Raw genomic sequence first — 21528 nt, 5'->3', positions numbered from 1 at the left:
TTTTGGTATTTTAGGGTATACTTTGGGGTACTTTGGGGTATACTTTGGGATATTTTGGGTTACTTTGGGGTATTTTGGGGTATTTTGGGGTACTTTGGGGTATTTTAGGGTACTTTGGGGGGTTTGGGGTACTTTTGGGGGTTTTGGGGTATTTTGGGGTACTTTGGGGTATTTTCTGGTACTTTGGGGGATTTTTGGGTACTTTGGGGGGTTTTGGGGTATTTTGGGGTACTTTGGGGGATTCTCTGGTACTTTGGGTGTATTTTGGGGTATACTTTGGGGTATTTTGGGGTATTTTAGGGTACTTTGGGGTATTTTGGGGTATTTTCTGGTACTTTGTGGTATTTTGGGGTACTTTGTGGTATTTTGGGGTACTTTGGGGTATTTTGGGGTACTTTGGGATATTTTCTGGTACTTTGGGGTATTCTGGGGTACTTTGGGGTATTTTCTGGTACTTTGGGGTATTTTGGGGTATTTTGGGGTACTTTGGGGTATTTTCTGGACCTTTGGGGTATTTTGGGGTATTTTGGGGTACTTTGGGGTATTTTCTGGAACTTTGGGGTATACTTTGGTGTATTTTGGAGTATTTTGGGGTCTTTTTTGGGGTACTTTGGGGTATTTTCTGGAACTTTGGGGTATTTTGGGGTACTTTGGGGTATTTTGGGGTACTTTGGGGTACTTTGGGGTATTTTCTGGAACTTTGGGGTATACTTTGGGGTATTTTGGGGTACTTTGGGGTATTTCTTGGTACTTTGGGGTATTTTGGGGTATACTTTGGGGTATTTTGGGGTACTTTGGGGTATTTTGGGGTATACTTTGGGGTATTTTGGGGTACTTTAGGGTATTTTCTGGTACTTTGGGGTGATTAGTAGGACCCGGCTGGGGTAAATTTTATATTTACTCAAAATGATTATTTCACTTCTTCCATCACATTAAATCAGATGTTATTGTGCTCTATAAACAACCAAAATGATGTAGACTTGGCATCATATATAACCTGGCTGAGCTGATATGAAACAATCACTCAAATAATCAAGTTTCAAGTTTCTTTAATAGTTGTCATACAGAAGTACAGAATACTTATACAAAATGCTTCTTACTGTTTCGCTCCAGAGACTGTGTTAGACAAGATAGTATGAAATAAAAATAGTATAGCATGTAAAATAGAAGTGAAAATAGAGGTCACAGTGTTCAGTATAGACATTATGTACAATGTTCGATGCAGAATAGAAGTAACTGAGTTACCATACAATATACAATATACTATGCAATGTACTAATATACAGTACTATATAGTGCAGAGCAGAAATGGGATGAGGTACAATTTAGGTACAATTTACAGTAAGGTGTGCGAGTTGTAGTGCAAATCCTTTACCAATAAATATAAAGTGTAAAGTGTGTTTAGGTGTTCTACAGTGTGTAAAGTGGGTGCTGCAGTGAGTTGCCCGTTTAAAGTGAGTGTGTGCGTGTGGATGTGTGTGCTGTGTGCATTTGATGGTTGCTGCATAGTGTTTATTGTTCGTTGAGCAGCCTGATGGCCTGGGGATAGAAGCTCCTTCTGAGTCTTTCTGTGCTCGCCTTAAGACTCCGGTATCGCTTGCCTGACCGCAGCAGTTCAAAGAGGCAGTTGTTCGGGTGGCTGGAGTCCTTGATGATTCTCTTAGCCTTCCCCCTGCACCGCTTGTTGTAAATGTTCTGGAGGGTGGGAAGCCCCCCTCCAATTGTGCGTTCGGCTGAATGTGTCACTCTTTGTAGTCTGCTACGGTCTTGTGCAGTGCTATTCCCAAACCAGGAGGTGATGTTGCCAGTCAGGATGCTCTCGATTGTACATGAGTAGAAGTTCCTAAGGATCTTCTGACTGACTTGGAACTTCCTTAGGCGCCTGAGGAAGTAGAGGCGTTGTCGTGCCTTCTTCACAACACTGTCAATGTGTGTGGTCCATGTCAAGTCCTCGGATATGTGGGCTCCGAGGTACTTGAAACTGTTCACTCTCTCAACCGGTGCCCCGTCGATGCTGAGGGGGCTGTAGTCCTTGACCCCCGACCTCCTGAAGTCCACAATCATCTCTTTTGTTTTGCTGACGTTCAGGGAGAGGCAGTTCTCCTGACACCACTGTGACAGATTCTCTACCTCTTCCGGGTAGGCCCTCTCGTCGTTGGCAGAGATCAGGCCCACCACTACTGTGTCATCAGTAAATTTGATGATTGTGTTGTTGTTCCGCTGTGCCACGCAGTCATGTGTGTACAGGGAGTAGAGGAGGGGGCTCAGAACACAGCCCAGATAAAACTTCAATTTCAATCAAATATTAAAGCATTTCCTAGCTCCCAGTCTGTGGATGCACACCCGACTCTGAAGGAATTGTGTAGTATATGCAAACCACAGCTTCCTACATTTAGCATTTTCTTGCCTGTTTGTTCTTCTACGTTTTGCTAGGCCAGGGAGAATAGCTTCCAGTTAACATTTGGGCCATCCATAGACAGCTGAATCAGGTTTTGGAAGCCGATATCCGAACACACTGCCTCAACCTTCTCATGCATTTGTTTTGCGGTGTGATGGCCCATGAAAAAAGACGTCAGATACCTTGAGTTTACTTGATTATCATCCCAGAATCTCATGCATGTCAAGCTGGCATTTCTTCCATTTCCTGATTTAGACTTTCATCAAACAGAAGTACATATTTCAGATTCTTTCTTGGCTTTGGTCTTCATCAGGGAAGAGAAATGAGGAGCTATCCCAAATGTGGTGAGGTATGCCACTTTATTCTCCCCACAAGTAAACTGCTTTGCTATCTCACTGTCAGGAAACATGGTTTGAAACATGTCCCCCATGTCATTACATGAGTGGTAGGAATAGTGGCTGGTGAGGGATTTGGGGTGCTTTTTCAATGTATGTGATGTATAGATTGGGGGAAGATGGTAGCATCTAACGGTGCCAGGTCAGAGAGGGCAGAAATGTGTTTGGCTTAGCAGAGGTTGGTTCAGAGCGAGTGAGCACCACACTGAGCAGGGTGTTTTGTTTTGCTGAAGAAATAACACTGATAGCGAGTGTCTCCCAGAGCGAGGGAGAGGGGTGACCTCTTTAATGCAACAGTGAATGAAACGTTTAATGGTGTGAAAGGTTATTAACGCAGTTGTCATGACAACGCGGCACATGACAACCAGAAAGGGGTGGGCTATCGTTGCTACGGCGAGGATCTATAAGTCGAACAGTGTTTCCGGGTGTAAGGCAGACTAGAATCTGACCAAGAGCGAGTAGGACTGAGATCACACAGAAGACACTCTCTCCTCGAGAGGGGGGGGGGGGGGGGGGGGGGAGAAGAATGCCACATCATCATTAGCTTCGGCTACCACGAGGATGGTCTTGGCTAACGACTAGGCCTGACCACTATTGGACTGAAAAGACAATCTGAACACACCGAGAGATCATTAGAATAGACTCTTCAAGGACAATACAATCTGTTAACATCTGAGCTGAGGTTTCTGTTTATAGCAATAAAACCACGCTTTTCCTTGTAAGGTATTTCACCTTGTCGGAGTGTCGAATTCTTACGGAGGTGGAGAATTATTATGGTTTGCGGATTGTACTAACGGGGTGAGATCAGGATCTTATCTGCCAGTATCGGAGACGTCAGGACCATTAAAATGACACAACGCAGAGGAATTGGATGGAGAGCCAACCAGACGAAGACGTGATACTGGCCAGTTTGATCAGGATCTAACACTGGTTACAGCTTTTGTTGCCCAGCATATTTCAGCTTGAAGTGTTGGATTAGAGGTAACAAATGATTTAATGGTGCCTGTGGTGTTGCTGGTTGACTGGTGTGGATTCTTGGATGAGCCGCTCCACTGGCTGCTTCCACTGTATGGCTCTCACTACACTGCTGGTTGTTGATGTGGATGTAGCTTGTAACTCCTCCCAAGCACAGCAGACACAAGTGGTTTCTTTCTACGGGTTTATTAAAGGCTTGGTCCTCCAATCCACCGTGAAAACTTAAAACAGAAAACAGAAGTCGCGTTAGGTCAACACAAACAATAATATACACAGTATGAAAAACAACACGTCAGCAAAGCAAAATACAAATCAAATCAAATCAAATCAAAATCAAATTTATTTATAGGGCCCGACAACACACGTTAATGTCCCCATGGGCCGTACAGGTCTTCTTTAAACAAGTCAAGAAGACAACATAACAATAAGTCAAGAACAGAACAAGAACACCATAGGGTCCAAACATTTTTTAGATGAATGCAAATAAATGAAAGAATGCAAGCACTCCCAGACATACCCCACGCGAAGGTAAGGAAAAACTCACTAAAACCTAACAATAGGGAAAAAAAGCTCCACAGGCAATGTGGAGGAGAGAAACCTTAGAAGGGCCGTTCAAGGGGGGATCTCCCTTCTTAGATGTCGGTGATAGTAGTGTTGCAGACGGACAGTTGGTAAGCATGCACTCATGTGTGTGGTGAGACACAGATGAGTGCATGCAATAGCAACTGTACATTTTGAAAAATTAAAGATAGAGCTAATAGCGAATACCTCGTTGGCTGCATGCTACATAAAAGGGGTCTTATTCTTCTGTTCTTGGCAACAGTCTTGATAGTGGCAACCTGTACAACTCCGACCATCCCTGCCGCTTGCTCGCAGGTGCCGTAATCAGTCCCAAAAGTAAAACGCGACAGCAGCCTAACGGGACACCATATATAACCAGACGTCAAAATGAATATACTATAAATTGTAGCAAATTAAATAATAAAGAAAATAAGAAATGCAACATAAATACATTCTCAAATATTACACTAGACTTACAAACTGAAATAACATATAAATGATGAAACCATATAATGGCCACAGCTACACTCCCACCAAATCGCACACACGTGGGATTTCACTGAACATAATTGTCGACTTCTATGGTTGACTTCTACATTAAACGTTTCTTGTGATCATTCAGCTGATAGACTTGTAAGTCGCTTTGGATAAAAGCGTCAGCTAACTGACTAAATGTAAATGTCATTTAACATAAATTCCAGGCAAACATTAAATTAGTCTGCTTCAAGTAGCGTTACAACCTTCTGTACAGGTCTATCAAGGAACACTCTTTTAGTTGTAGGTTTCCCTTTTTTGTCAAAGGTGGTGTCACTCACCAGCAATTTCAGTTTTCTCACCCTACCATCTGACCCTGGATAGACGTCTGTAATTCTGGCCAGCTTCCATTCATTACGCGGTGCCAGATCGTCCTGTAGAAGAACAATGTCATTGACCTTCGAGTTCCTTCTGTCCTTGTGCCACTTTTGTCTTGGTTGTAAGTTTAAAAGATACTCCTTTCTCCATCGAGTCCAAAACTCATTAGCCAAATACTGCACTCGTCGCCACCTCTTTTGCAGATACAGATCTTCTCTGACAAATTGACCAGGTGGGGGCAGAAGGATTGTGGACTTCATTGTAAGGATGTGGTTGGGAGTTAAAGGTTCAAATGCAGATGGGTCATTCAAATGCTCAGTGGTGAGTGGTCTACTGTTAACAATGGCCATAATCTCATACAGAAATGTCCTTAGAGAGGTGCAGTCGAGCCTTTGTGCCGACTGGTCGAGAATAGCAGTAAGAACACTTCTTACAGTTCTTATCTGCCTCTCCCAGACACCGCCCATGTGACTTGCTGCTGGAGGGTTCATGAGGAATTCACATCCTAGAGCCTTCACTCTTTCTTGGTTAATTCCTTTCATGAGTTCTGTGAACTCTCTCCTTGCACCAACAAAATTGGTTCCTTGGTCACATCTTATTTGTCGAACATTTCCTCTTATGGCAATGAACGCTCTTAAGGCATTGATAAATGCATCAGTTGTCATGTCATCAATCACCTCTATGTGTATGGCCCTTGAACATAGACAGGTAAGTAAGAGACCATATCTTTTGAGATCCTTCCTTCCTTCTTTAACATACAGTAGATCGGATCAAAGCAGTCTATGCCAGCGTAAGTGAAGGGTGGAGTTGCTTCCGATCTATCTTATGGTAAGTCACCCATTCTTTGTTCTTCAGTACGTCTTCTGTACTTTCTACACTTGACACATTTGAAGATGTGTGATGAGACTCTACTGCTGCATCCCAGGATCCACCATCCATTAGCTCGCAGTTCGTTCATCGTCATCCCACGTCCTTGATGCTGTACCTTTTCATGAAAGTGCTTGATAAGTAAAGCCGATATGTGGCTGTTATTATAGGGAGTATTGCCGGATGCTTCACATGTGGGTGCAACATGGCTTGACTTAGGCGTCCGCCTACTCTTAGGATACCTTCTTCATCCAAGAATGGATTTAACTTGTACATCTTGCCCTCTTTGGTCTTGGCAACTTCTTTCTTGAGTTCCAAGCTCTTTATCTCGTCTGAGAATGCTTCCTTTTGAACTTTTTGTTGATGGCAAGTTCTGCTTCCTTCCTTTCTTCTAGGCTTGAACTTTCATTTGTTCTTTGCTTCCCACACTTGTATTCATTGATTTGTTGTTTCAATCTGGCAATTGCTCTTACTACCGTTGACCATTCCGAGAATCTCTGTAGTCGATTCAATAATGACCTGTTTTCCTTTGCTTTAGTGTTGCACACAAAAGCCTTGCTGAGTTCAGGATCATCTTCCTTAATTTCTCCCACCTTAAGTTCTCTGTCAGGTAGTTCTTTTTGCCAAAGAAACGTTGGTCCTGTCAACCAGTTTGAGGTCTTGAGTTGCTCTGCAGTCAAACCTCGAGAGGCATGATCTGCAGGATTGTCTTCAGAGGCAACATAAGCCCATTGTTCAGGCTTTGTACTTGACTTGATTCTCTGTATGCGGTTGGCTACGAAGACTTGGAATCTTCTGGCGTCATTGTTAATGTAGCCAAGAACAACTGTGGAATCCGTCCAAAAGAACTCTTGCAGGTCTTGTATTTCTAGCTCACCCCGGAGCATGTCGCTGATTCGAACTGCAACAACCGCTGCAGTGAGTTCAAGTCTCGGTATAGTTGTGACCTTGGTTGGTGAAACTCTCGACTTTCCCATTACCAGACAGCAATGGACTTCGTCTGACTTGTTGATGGCTCGTAAGTAAGTACATTCACCATATCCAGAGACACTTGCATCCGCAAAATGGTGAAGCTCATACCTCTTGATATTGCCAAAACTTGAAGGTAAGAAGCACCTTTTGATTTGCATTTTTGCCAGATTGGGAAAGTCTCTGATCCAGGACTCCCACTGAGGTCTTAGGTTTCTTGGGAGTTCTTCATCCCAGCCGATCTTCTCTCTACACATTTGCTTGAGTATCTGTTTCCCTAAAAGGACGAAGGGTGCCATGAACCCCAGGGGATCATACATAGAGGCTACGGTGGAGAGCACACCTCTTCTCGTTAACGGATTGGCTTTTATTTGAACTCTGAACTTAAACGAGTCAGATGTGACACACCACTCTACTCCAAGAGCTCTTTCCATATGCGGTAAACTCAAGGCCATGTCTTGATCCTTGATTGCGGCACGTTCGTCTTCTGGAATGGTTGCCATCACATTGTCACTGTTTGAAACAAACTTGTGGAGTCTTAACTTGCCAGTGCAGCAAAGTTCTCTTGCTTCTTTAACAAGTTGGATGGCTTCCTTCTCAGTTTGAACACTTGTCAGACCATCGTCTACATAGAAATTTCTTTGAATGAAGCGCGTGGCTTCCTCACTGAACTGACCTTGCCCTTGTGTTGCCAGATGTTTTAGGCCAAAGTTGGCACAGCCAGGAGACGTGGCCGCTCCAAACAAGTGGACCTTCATCCTGTAGATTGATGGTGTGGTTTCCAAGTTTCCCTTCTCCCACCATAGGAATCTCAAATAATCTTGATCTTCCCTTTTCACATGAAACTGGTGGCACATTCTTTTGATGTCACACATGACTGCGACAGAGCCCTTTCGGAAATGGCATAGGACACCCACCAATGTATTTGTCAAGTCAGGACCGGTAAGCAGATGGTTGTTGAGGGATGTTTCTTGAAACTTGGCAGAACAGTCAAATACTACACGTATTCTTCCTGGTTTCTGTGGATGATAAACCCCATGATGTGGAATATACCAAGCTGGCTTGTTGTCAATTTCTCCCTCAGGGACCTTCTCTGCATCGCCTCGTGAAATGATGTCATCCATAAAGTTGACGTAGTCTCTGTAGTACCTTTGATCTTTCTTTAGTCTCCTTTCAAGACAATTCAAGCGGTGTAAAGCACATATCTTGTTGTTGGGTAATTTCGGTCTTTCCTGTTTGAACGGTAATGGCATTTCGTAGTGACCATTGTTTTTTTGTGTGATGGTTTCTCTCAACTTCGACAGGAACTTGAGATCTTCTTGAGACACAGGATCGTGTTCTCCAGTTCTTTCTGAGAAGTCTGATTCAAGAACTCTTATGATGTCTGAGGGAGTCATTTCTTTCACTTTGGTTCGGCTCACATAGTGTACTTCAGTTTTGAGATTAACAGAAGGTTTCACACCTGCCGTTACTTGTCTCACTACTATGCGATGGCTGATTCCGATGGCGTCGCTGTAGTCTACACAGGGATTCCCATGACCAACAATACTCCATCCAAGGTCTGTACGCTGTGCATAAGGCTGATTTTCTTCGCCAGACACAACTTCCCTTGGAAGCAGGGCTTGTGAGCAGTTGTACCCAATGAGCAGACCTACTTCGCAATCCTGCATAGGTGCAATCTCTCCTTGGAGGTGCTCTAGATGGGACCAAGCTTTTGCAGTTCCATCTGTCGGTATGTGAGTTCTGTTGGCTGGAATGAAATCCTGCATGTAGACTGGTGGTAAAGATATCTTCTTACCAGAGAAGAAGCCACGGATTTGTAAGTCGTTTACTCTTTCAGAGCTTACTACTGTGGTTCTTGAGGTCATAGTAGAGAGCTTGAGTTTGACTTTCACTTTGGTTGCTTCCAAAGCTTCTGCTAACTCCGTTAGAACAAAGGTTGTGTCGCTTTGAGAATCCAACAGAGCGTATACCAGGACTTCTTGTGTTGGTTGAGTTGTGGATGAAAGCCAGACAGGAATTATTGCAGCTGTTTGTGTGTTGGCTTCCTGAAGTATTACTCTATGTGAAGTAGAGGTTGTGGCTGCTTCCTTGTATTGTGCTGATTGGGGTCTTTCTTTGTACCATTGTTGACTTGTACTTGGCTTGTCTTCATTTAGCTTAGCTTGTGGTGATCTTTGTCCTTCTTTGGCTCGCTCCTCATGCAGACATGTAGGATGCTGCTTGTGGCACATGTCGCAAACATTCCTACTGTTGCAGCTCTTTGAGTAGTGACCAGACTTGAGACAACCAAAGCATAGCTTTCCAGCTTGAACAAATTTGACTCTGTCTGAAACAGGTTTCTCCATGAACTTCCTGCATTTATGCAAAGTATGCCCGTACTTCTCACAGAAAATGCATGTTATAACAGTCTTTTCATTGGAACCTGTGGTTAGTGTCTTTGCTCCAAAGCTTTGATATTTTGGGCATTTTGGTTTTTCAGTCTCACCTTGTTTCAGTGACTGTAGTGATGTAACAGGGTTGCAGGCAATTTTCGCTTCTCTTGTCAGAAACTTTACAAATTGGCTGAAGGAGGGGAATTGGTTACGCTCTTCTTCTTCTTCTTGAATAACCATCCTGTTCCATCTTGCCGTTAGCCAATCAGGCAACTTTAAAAGAATTTTCCTGTTTTCATTACAGTCATTTAAAATGTCCAATGCTTGATGTGGACCATGGCAGCCTCGCAACTCCTGAGAAAATCTGCAAACTCTCTGAGCTCAAAGCTGTCCTTAGATCCCATATTGGGCCATGCTTGGAGCTTGTCTCTGTATGCTTTTGCTATTGTAAATGGATTTCCGTATCTCTCCTCCAAAATCTTCCATGCTGCAACATAGGCAGATTTGGTTCTGAGTAAGAAATAGCCATCAAGTGCTTTCTTAGCTTGTCCACTTACATACCTACGGAGGTAGTATATCTTCTCCTTGTCTTCAATGCCCTTCCGATCAATCAGTATTTCAAAGGAAAGTTTCCAGTCATTGTATTTCAATGGGTCCCCACTGAATAATGAAGGTTCAGGAATTGGAATTCTGTTGGCACTTAAAGCACCTGCCAGCATCTTAACAAGCTCTGCTGTACTGTCATTTGAGGAGGTGGTCACAACTTGTGGTATGGGAGACGTATACAGGGACAGAAGACTTGTGGGAGCAGGCACTTTGTTGTCTGCTGCCCTCTCATGTTCTAGTACGTCTTTCCGCTCTTCTTCTGTGGCCTCCATTTGATCGTACACAAGAATTCTTGCTTGTGCTGCATTAAGACCTTTCTCTGCCTCCAAATGCTGTATCTTCCTCCGCTTTTCCTCCAGAGTCCTTTGTATAGCTCCATGTTCTTTTTCCAGTTGAGCTTTAAATTTTGCTTCCTCTTCCTCTCTCTCTATTCTTCGTTCAAGCTCTTCTGCTTCTTGTCCTAAACGACGTTTAACCTCTTCTGCTTCTCGTTCTAAACGACGCTTTATGCCTGCTGCCTCTTGATCAGCTAGCTTCTTTTTAGCTTCTGCTTCTAGGCACTGTATTTCCAATTGTTCTCTTTCTTGTTCTTTTAACAATACCAGAACAGCTTGGCTTGCAGCAGCATCCGCGACAGCTTCTCGTCGCTTTACAGAAGATCTGCTTGAACGCACTGAGGTGCTTTTCCTGGAAGAAGTGGCAGAACCAGATTTATAGGTGCTTGAGTCAAAGAGAGAGCCTGCTTCTGGCCACTCTTTCTCTCCTCCTTCTAACACACTTCCATCCAGTCTAAATGAGGCTCTGGATACAATTAACTCCGATATCCCTGCACACAGATCCACTCTTAGACGTGTGTCCTGGTCTGGAGTTGAGATGTCACGTAGTTCATCATAAATATGCTGGACATCTTTAGAAAGACCTGTGACATCTGTAATGATATCTGTAAGCAGCTCATTAGACAAATGTTCTGTCGATTGTGATAACGGACCTTTAGAAGATTTAACTTGTGTCCTCCATTTATTGTAAATGTAGTTGAATCTTTGTTGAAGCGCTTTGATCTTTTCCTCCTGCATTGTTTTACCCTTCTCTGTTAGAGTTCTAGTTCTTTGAGATCGTTTTGGTTGCTGCCCTTCCTCTTGCTGGGCTTCAGCAAAATCAGCACCATCCACCTGACCTTCTTCAGGTCGGTCTTGGGAATTTGCACTATCCCTAACACTGTCCCCTACCTCAATTGCAGGCTCACTTGGCTCTGTCATTTGTAAATCACTACTTTAAATTTACCAAAATTTGTAAAGAAAAAATAGTAAATACACCTCTAAACCTTTAACATTTGTTGTACTCAAATTTGAATTAAATGCAGTACTATCCAAATAAATCAAATTGCTTAATTCAATTGGCTTTCAAAATAACCTCTATATATATATTAAGCACTTCAGAACACTTAGAAAACATAAATATTAAATTCCAATAATAGCCTTCACCTATAAATTATAAGTGTTTTTTATAGGTTATAATTTCCAAAACACACTTTAAATTAGAAATGGGTAGTTCAATCAGAAAATATATTTACACTTTAACGTTGACATCTTAATGTGTGTATAAATGCTTAGCTTCAATTAAATTATATAGGCAAATAAGTCAAAACGTTTAGCACGCAGGCGGTTAGGTGGCCGAGCGGAGATTGCGTTCGTCACCAACCACGGAGCTATGAGCTGGATTCGCCTGTTCGAATCCAGCTCACAGCTCCGGGGTTGTCACCAGCTTGACTGGCCGTCTGCACTAATACAATTGGCTGTATTAGAGGGTGGGAGAAGCTGGCGGGGTGGGTCCGGGTCGTTGTAAACAGCGACTCCTACAGTTCGGTCGGGGCGCCTGCTAAGCGCGGATAGGACTTGAGGGGGATAGTGTGGCCTCCCACACGCTACGCCCTCTCGATGAGAATCCGCGCTGCCAGGTGAAAAGAAGCGGTGATTGGCTGGACGTGTGTCGGAGGAAGCACGTGGTAGCCTCCACTCTCCCAGATGATCTGACTGTGGGGGGTAAGTGCGCAGCGACCAGGAAGGGACTGGGAATTGGCATACGACTAACATTGGGATGGGAGAAAATCGGAGGAAAATGGAGGGGAAAAAAGACCAAAAAAAAGAAGAAAAAAAAAACGTTTAGCACGCACACCACCGTAATTAGAATTCACAGTAAAATATTATAGACACGTTTACAAAAGCCCTCTTCTTAGACCACTCTTAACGTTAGGTTATGTATATAACCAAGTTCTGTGAATGCTAGTGACGCTCAGCGTCATATTGCATATATCTCGCTTCAGCGTATGTACACTGAATAAATTTCAAACTGTACCTTTACATGCCAGCATTCATCTGGCCACACCCCCATCCGCTTACCTACATAAGCGGGGGTGGGACCACATACTCTGTGAGGATTCGCCTGTCCCTGGACCTTTTTCCTGTGTTTTCCCTGTCTACTCTCCTCAACAGCCCCCACCCTTGCGATGATTAACTCTCCTCTACTCTTCACCAGCCCCCACCCTTGGACATCCTTGATCCTCTACCTTCACGCACCTGTTGGGAGTTTGCAATCACCTCGGGAGAGTACATAGGTTGCAGACTCCCCTCCAGTCCTTGTCGGGTCGTTCTGTGTTCTGGACTCTGTGTTCGTTCTGTATCTGTATCTGTGTACACTCTGTGTTCATGGAGTTCTGTACGTTACCATCCTGTACGTTACCATCACCTGCCGCGTCTCCGGCGTGAGACGACGTGCCAGCCATCACCACCTGTCGCCGTTTGCCTGGAGTGGGACACCGTCTTCGCTCTCTAATTCTCTACGGGAGGTTTTCCAGTGTTCCCACTCCAGACGTCAAGCCGGCTCGTCATCGCTCCCGATTCCACGGGAGGAAGGCGTCCCTTCGTGATCCTCGTTCCTGGGGGTGAGGCTCGTCGTCGCTCCCTAGTATTCCACGGGAGGACGGCGTGTGCCCATCCCGTTCCCCTTGGACCCAGGCTCGTCGTCGCTCCCTAGTATTCCACGGGAGGACGGCGTGTTCCCATCCCGGTCCCCTGGGACCCCCTTTGTTCTGCGCTGCCCGTCTGCAGCATCCGAAGAGGAGGAGGAGGATCTCCGTGCCAGGCCCCGCTGTCGGGCCCCTGTTCCCGTGCCAGGCCCCCGCCGTCGGGCCCCTGTCCCCGTGCCAGGCCTCCGCCGTCGGGCCCCTGTTCCCGTGCCAGGCCTCCGCCGTCGGGCCCCTGTCCCCGTGCCAGGCCTCCGCCGTCGGAACCCTGTCCTCATCCCTGTAAGCAGCTCTGGCCCTCGCCCTGTCCAAGGCCTTAACCCTGTTCTCTGTCCCTGTCTCCAGCCCGCCTCTCCGGGCCTCTGTCCCTGTCCCCCTCTCCAGTGCCCCTGTTCCTTAGCCCTGGCCCTTAGCCTTAGTCCCTTAGCCTGTTCGCCTCTTAAAGGCACAGTGCCGCATTTTCCAGTTTTCCTTGACTCTTGTGTTTTTGTGTTTTCCCTTAAAGGGACTGTGCCGCTTTTTGTTATGTAAGAAATAAATGCCCTGTTTTGGCTTACTCTCATACCTGTCTTGTGTTGTGCGATTGGGGTCGGTTACAAACCATAACACACTCATCTCCTTCCCAACAAATTTCACCACAATGAAAAATCAAGGGCAGCAGCGGCGTCTAGACGCTGAGCGTCACCTGCATTCACAGAACTTGGTTATATACATAACCTAACGTTCTGTTTCATGCTAGCTGCCGCTCAGCGTCATATTGCATAGCAGGAGCTGAGCGGGAGCTAGAAGCTCGACAAATGAACCCCGCTGAGGCCCCCCACAACCATCAGACCGGGGAGGACCGAGCCCCCCCGACCCTCCCTAATGGAGGATACCCCCCCTATTGGACGTTCACGGGAGGGCGACGGATCTGACCGTGCGAAGAGGCACTCAAGCAACTCAACGCACATGGTGAGCAGACCGTGGCTTGACCCCACGACTACACACACGCACAACCCGCATGCCACCCGGGAACGAACGGAAGGAACAACCTCGTTACTGCCCCCAGAAATCACGGGGTCAAGAGCAAACCCAACCCCGTGGCAAGGCCGTAGCAGCGGAGCGCGAAGGAAGACCCAGACCCACTGAAGGGACTGGATCCCCTGGAAAACGGGGGCCCGGAGAGGTCAATGACGCCAGGCATCAAGACCCCACCAGGTGGTCACTTAGTGACACCGCCCCCCACATCGCCAGCGTATTCGGATAAGGCCCCTCCAAGAGCGGGCCCTTTCCCCCCAATAGCACACCGCCTGGCACACTGACCCTGCAGAACAGGCAGTCAGCATGGCCGTAAGCACACAAAAAAGGTTAACCAACGGAAGCAGGCAGCGCACCGGGGAAACCAGGCAACAGGCTGTAACCTGAGCCTGGAGCACTGCGGACGAGACAGGCGCCAAAGGAGTCATCTGAAAACAGCCCCCCGGCGGAAGGGGCGTATGCTGGCGTTGTTGCATGACAAAGCCTCCATAAAAAAAAAACCACCCAGAGGGGTCGAGGCAGAGAAGGCTGACATGATTGGCAGACGTCATGAACGTGCAGGGGCACACTCAACCGGGTAACCCGGGAGTTGACTCTGCTCCAACACACCAGGGAACCAACCACCCTGTCGTTACCAGATGCGGTGGTTGTTCCTATAACCCCTCAAGAAAAAACTCCAAAACACACCTGCGGGCATACACTGGCTATACCGCAGTACAAGTGTTTCAGTTTTCAAAAAAAGGTTATCCCAGGCCTACGGTATCAACAAACCAAGTACTAACCAGGACCGAACCTGCGTAGCGTCCGAGATCGAACGAGATCGGATGTGTACAGGTTGGCATGGCCGTAAGCCATTACGATAGTGCAGAGTACAACATGTACCCAACAAAGGGTCTCCATAGCGCCTAACCCTGTGACACCCGGACCGACCCGGCATTTTTCCCCCCGAAAAAAGCACAAGTCCCTCAGGGTACCAGAACAGCAGATCTGCATCCCCGGCGGACAACGGGTTAACTGACCTGGACCAGTGTGACCAGACCAGTCCTGTGTCCTAACCACGCCGACATGCCCACTCCAGGAGAGGGGGTAGGTATGCGTGTCGATCTAAAACATGAAAAGAGGGCGCCACCCAGACGATCCCCATTTAGACCGTGCTCAGTGGCCCACCCCAAGGGCGTGAGACCCCTCTACCTATGTTCAGATCTATTCCGTTAACATCCCCCAGATATGAACGAGAATTCATCGAGACAACCTAGTAAACTGGCGCTCGGAAGAGACAAAACTCCATCCCAGTTGCCCTATAAAAACGCTGTTTTAACAAGCAACCAAGGCGCACTTAGCCCCTGTGTGATTCTGTCACAGAAACACACCTGAGCCAGCACTATGTATGCGTCGAGACCAAAACACATCAATGGATAGTCTAGCAAGACACCAAACATTGTTCCTCCAAGTCGCCTGGGAGAACGACACGGAGCCGTCGTGCTTCATGTACCTTCCTCTTTTTATTCAAAAAAGAAAGAACACAGACTGACATGAATCCCTCGTGACGCCGCTGAGGGTAAAAATGTTTTACATTTTTACATCCCACCACCCTCCCATAGGGAGGAGACGGAAATCCCCAGAGAGACTTCCCACGCGAGCTGTATAGATTGAAAAGAATATATTGCAACATTGAGCCATGTAAGATTTTGGGTTAGGGCTCTCCGAGGAGGAGGCACTGAACCAATACACACTCAATAATCGAATTGAATCGAATACACACACAATAGAGCAGGACTCCTTTTTGAAGTTCTACTCACCTTGACAATCTGAGGAGGAGGCTCTGAACTCTGAGGAGGCTCCCTCACAGGGAAGGAGAGTCCTAACTCACAGAAGGCCCGAGTAGGAGCTTCGTGAGGAGGAGCCCTGACCACTCCCTGAAACAGATCCATCATATGGACCAGAACAGCTCACGGAAGTCTTACCAACAGAGACGCGCACAGTGACGTACTCTATGGCGGGGGAATTTCTGCGGTGCACACGCCCAATATTCCAGGGTGTGGGACCAGGAACCCCCCCCCCCCCCCTCTTACCCTGTAACGTGCCGAACAGCAACGTGACAGGAACCTTGAAGGACAGGAGGTTGTAACCCCTGCCCATCAAAAGGGGAGGAAAGGATTACCAGTTCACCCCTTTATGACCCCACACCCATGATACGATGTAATGACAAAAAAGAGCATGACACAGTCACAGTCAGCTACATGAAGTGTCTAACAGCTTCACACAGCTCATGTGCTAACCTGCTATCTGATTTTTACTAAGGAAAAAACACAGAATAGAGAGGGCCCCCTTAAGAGCCCCGGTACCAGACTTACACATGTGCTTCTGTGGCCAACCTAACCCAGTTGTAGATCACAAGACACACACAACCCTTTATCACCACAAAAAATGGCAATTACACTCTACAGAGGAACGCCGTTTTTCATAATGACAGAATACACAATTCTCGATTAGTATCGGCCACAGGCCTTGCTAAGCACACACGAAAAGTGACCAAACAATATTTTCTTTTGGAAAATATAGTTTCTCAAGCGGTTGTAGCACAACCCCAGCAACCAAGCTAAGGGTTACATCGTATCCCACAACACAGTGACACAATATATTGTAAACAACATGTCTGAGAGGAGGGTGGGGAAGTCCCCAGGGAACCGGGGGGAACACCCCTCCTACCTTACCCTTAATACGGCCAGTTGAACAGGTAAACCCGTTAATATGTGAACACACTGTTCATTGTCATTACAGGCTGAGAAAAGAATTCATTCTTCACTCATATGTCACTGAGCATAGCTTTATAGGTTAATTTAACCCCCTTAGTTGTGAGTACACGGTACATGAACACACATGATGTTTCTCAACACAACAAACCAGATCATTTTTACATCTGTAACAAAAACCCCGATTTGCATGGAGAAGCTAATACCAGTGACAAGACAATTCACACACAACTCGCGTCGTATCCTAAATGTATTGCAGCAACACCCGTTTTGGAAAACATCGTTATTACAAAACATTTAGAAGGTGTCGTAAATTAAATTGATCAAAATGACCCGTATAAGCATTACAGGAGGGATCAAAATCATCTAGCGGTTTCTGGAAAAGGCCACAGGAGAATTTAGTCAAAAGCTAACAATGCAACCCTTCACCCTTCACCTAGCAGCTATAGCAAAAAGCCCAGAGTACCATAAAAATAAGAAAACGACCAAATAGCAAACAGATGACACATCTTCCCCCACACAACGAACAGGGATGGTGCGGCCAATACCTAACTTTAAGTCAAAAAATGACAGCCTGAAGGCCAGCAGAGAAGAGTTCTGTTTACTTTAGTTAGCAGACCAAACAGGCCATTCTGGGATACCCACTGTTAGGTTGAGTGGGTACTATATTTCAATCTGTATGAGGGTCGCATTCAGGGACACTTGGGTAGATCATTCTAAGAGAAGACTAGTTCCTGTCCCCTCTGTAAGGTCACCTTGTAACGCTGTTTCGCAAGACCCAAATGACTGTCACTTAGAGGGGAGACCTTCTAGCCAATAGAAAAGCATGCTCTCTGGGGTGACGGCACTGGATGGCGCAAGGGCGGGGGGGATTCTCTCTTCTCTATAAAACCTGCAGGTTGAATGATGGAGGAGAGACAGAGACATGGAGACACCGAGACGCAGAGAGACACGCAGAGAGAACGGAGAAGCAGAGACTGGAGAATCCACCCCACCAGAGTTCGAGAACAGAGCCGAGAAGAAACCTTCGAGACGAGCTGATTAGAAATAGAAATAATTGATGCTGTAAACCTGATTGATTAAGCTGTTGGATATTCCAATAAAGCAACGGTCAGACCGTTTTCACCCGCAGCGCTGTCTCCGCCTCCACGTGATTTCCAAAGGACCACATTTGAATGAACTGTTACTTTAACGGGAAATACAACGAGCAGAGTAAGCTATTCCACTATACATTAGAGAACGATCATATAGCTATAACATAGAATCATTGAGAATATACGTTAATCTGGCGCCGTGACTGCCGGTCTGTACATCCGAACGGAACCCAGGACAAGGACACAACAGAACTTCAAAAACTCTCAGAGCAGAGCAATGACGCCTGACTACAACATCCTCGAGCAACAACAACCAGCAGAGGTCAAACGGTGAGTTGAAGATGTGTCTGTATTGTCGGGGTTTGTTTGGGCAGATTTCGAACAGGGGTAGGGAATGGTTGCATTGGCGCGATCGAGTTAAACGATTGAGCGCACAGCCGTATCGGCACTAATGATATGAAGGGAGTTGGCGCGATCGGGTTGGACAATAATATAGTTCAGGTCGCGCACTGCTGAGGGGCTGGAGGATTGCGCCAGGTTAGGCGACAGAGACTCTTGTTTAGAATCGTAGGTTCGAATGCAATGACAATAACTAGAGACGTCTGGTTTGTACGTTGCTAAAGACAAAACGACGTTGTACGAATCCGTTTAATTCTTACGGAACAAGGGATCTGGAGCGCGTAAGGTAGTCCTCTTAAACCTTGGAAAAATTTGCACTTGTGCACTGGGGGGTTAGGAAGAACTGCGCTTATGTTCGAACTAAAAAACTGCACTTAGAAGCGATGAGGCATTATATAAGGACTTTGGTATGTAACAATGTATATATGTTGTTTAGATGAAATAGGATGACACATGCATGGTATCATAGCTATGATCAAACGTACGTCATCATAACGCTAAACGTCGCGGATTACTATATTGCTGCAGTATACGGAATAAAGCCGTTTTATACCCGGGAAGCTACTGCTATACAAAGCAGGGCTAATACATGCTAAGCTACGTTGCAAGCTAACGGGGAATGCTTGGGGCTAATAATGTTTAGTACGACTGTTGTGTTGAAATGACGGAACTTATAGCTTCATCTATGGTGGCTGAAAGGCTACCAAATGATGCTGCATGATGTACAAGGTAAACCAGTGCTAAGAATGATTATGTTGCTGAATGGAAGTATGAGTGTAACTGTGCGGATGAGAGAGAATGTGTGTAAATGAGTCTGCTAGAGGTTATGAAGTGGATGCCAGTATTTTTTGTATCATTATGATAACTCTAGGGACGGGAACGGCCGCGGAGACACCATAACACTGTCCGCGAGAACGACGTACATACCGTATGGACGCTGCGTTGCGATATCGAATTAATTGAGTGAATGGCGAGTGAGATGGAACCAAAGGGATGTGTGACGTTCTTTGAAATTTTTTGAATCAGTGGTAATAAGGTTGTGGTTTAATGTGGTAAAGATCAAAGAAAGCAGGGTTCTTCTTCTGCTTCAATGAATTAATGGTAGATCGCGGCCACCACTGATGACGTCACTAGGAGCGTCTGCTTGGTGGGGGCCTAGAGGGGGTGCGTTAGATTTGAAATACGGGGCTGGATCGGGAGCGTTAGATTTAAAATACTGAGCCGGCCGGGGCTGGACGGGCGGGCAGACGAGAAAATGATACTGTAGGATTTATAAACGGATGCTTAATAAAGTTAAAATTATGTTATAGAATATGACTGGGTTGTGCAAAACGTTGCGATGTGTTGTGCCGCTCAAATCAACAGGATAGTGGGCCGTGTAGGAAACGCTATTGTAAGGGGCTAGGCTAAGCTAACTAGCCGTGCTAGGCTGATCGAGCGATAGCAACATTGAGCTAAGCTAATGGGGCTAACAGTATTAAGCTAATGGTGTTAGCAGTGGACAGCTAACTATGCTAAAAATGCTAAGCTATTTCGTGTTATTGTATGTATAGTATTGTTGTTTCGGCCCCCCTCGTCTAAGTCTTTTTTCCTCCCTCCCTCCCCTCCTTTCCTAGCTCCTTTCCTAGGTACATCACTCCCTCCCTAGTAGTACACTCCCTCTCTAGACATGCACTCCCTCCCTAGGCTGTTTTTCCTTAAAATTCCTCCCTTCCTGTCTAGTCTGACATATTCTATTCTACCTTTGGCCCTAATGGCGTGCCGATCGAGCGAGATTCGGGGCCTGCGTTTAACACCGCACGAGATGTTGTTTGGCCGATGTATGGTTGTGCCCGGATTGCGCGCAGCGGGTAAAGGTCCGAGTTTGGACAGTCTGGACCACGAGATGTGTGAGTACGTGAAGTACATGTCAAAGCTCCATGGGGCGATCTATGATTATGTCTCTAGTAAACGAGAGACAGAGGAGGAGGAGAATAGGCGGAATACTCCCCAGATAATACCAGGAGATTACGTTTATGTCAAAGTGTTCAGACGCAAGTGGTATGGCGCGCGGCGGGAAGGACCGTATGAGGTCGTAAGAGCTACGGAAAGAGCTCTACAGGTTAAAGGATCATCAATGTGGTTTCACCTTTCGCATTGCGTAAAAGCCCTGCAAGATGGGCAAGAATTGGAATCCGAACCCCTGTTCATTGATCAAGAACAGGAGGAAATGCACGACGAAGGGGAAAATGAAGACGATTATGGGGAACCAGACAGGGGCGAACATGATGGTCCCTCTAGGGGAAATGAAGGATTTTTGCAAAAGCCAGACAGAGGAGATCATGAATTGGAATTGAAAAATTATGATTTTTCCTCTGTAGATTTTGGCGGAGTACCAACAGCGGAACAGAGGACGCCGGAGGAGAGAGCGATTAGCGCAAATGCAACGAAAAAGCCACGGCCAAAAAGGGTTATCAATAGACCTCAGAGGTTTCAATGAGGATAACTGGTAGAATTGCAGCTAAGAGGAAATAGACCTCAGATGGTCTTTTGCGAAGGAGAAATTCAGTTTTTATGTTTATGGTTTAAAGGGGCTATGCATTATAAATGTCATTTTTCAGTCTCTAGCATTGTATTATAGTAATAGGAGTTCGTATCAATGTGTTTTAGGGTCTAAATACCATATTGGCGGATTGCTCCGATTCAGCCCAGCCCCTCTCTTCCTCTAGTAAATCGGGTCATTTTGATTTGAAGTCCTGAGTCACGTCATTAGGCGCACAGTGATGCGATTGGCTCTGTGGTTGGAGCTAATGCCCGCCCCCATTCTACCTAGAAAAGACAGCGAGTGAAGCTGCGGGGCCGTGCGCTTTGGAGGGAGAGAAAGGAAGAGAGAGGGAGGGAGGGAGAGAGAGGGGGCACTTGGGGGGGGGGGGGGGGGGTACCTGCCGGCCGCGCGCCACGCGGGAGATTGAAAGAAAGAAAAGAAAAAAGTTGCCCCGTCTCATCAGCGAGAGCCGAGTGGGAGAGAAAGGAGAGAAAGGAAGAGAGAAGGAGGGAGGGAGAGAGAGGGGGCACTTGGGGGGGGGGGTACCTGCCGGCCGCGCGCCACACGGGAGATTGAAAGAAAGAAAAAAAGAAAGGAAGAGAGAGCCGAGAGGGGGCATTGCCTCTCTCTCTCTCTCTCTCTCTCTCTCTCTCTCTCTCTCTCTCTCTCTCTCTCTCTCTCTCTCTCTCTCTCTCTCTCTCTCTCTCTCTCTCTCTCTCTCTCT

Source organism: Notolepis coatsorum (genome assembly GCF_963971535.1).
Source record: "Notolepis coatsorum genome assembly, chromosome: 9".
In the NCBI taxonomy this organism is placed as follows: domain Eukaryota; kingdom Metazoa; phylum Chordata; class Actinopteri; order Aulopiformes; family Paralepididae; genus Notolepis; species Notolepis coatsorum.
The sequence above is the reverse complement of the archived record's forward strand: the minus strand, read 5'-3'. Positions refer to the sequence as shown.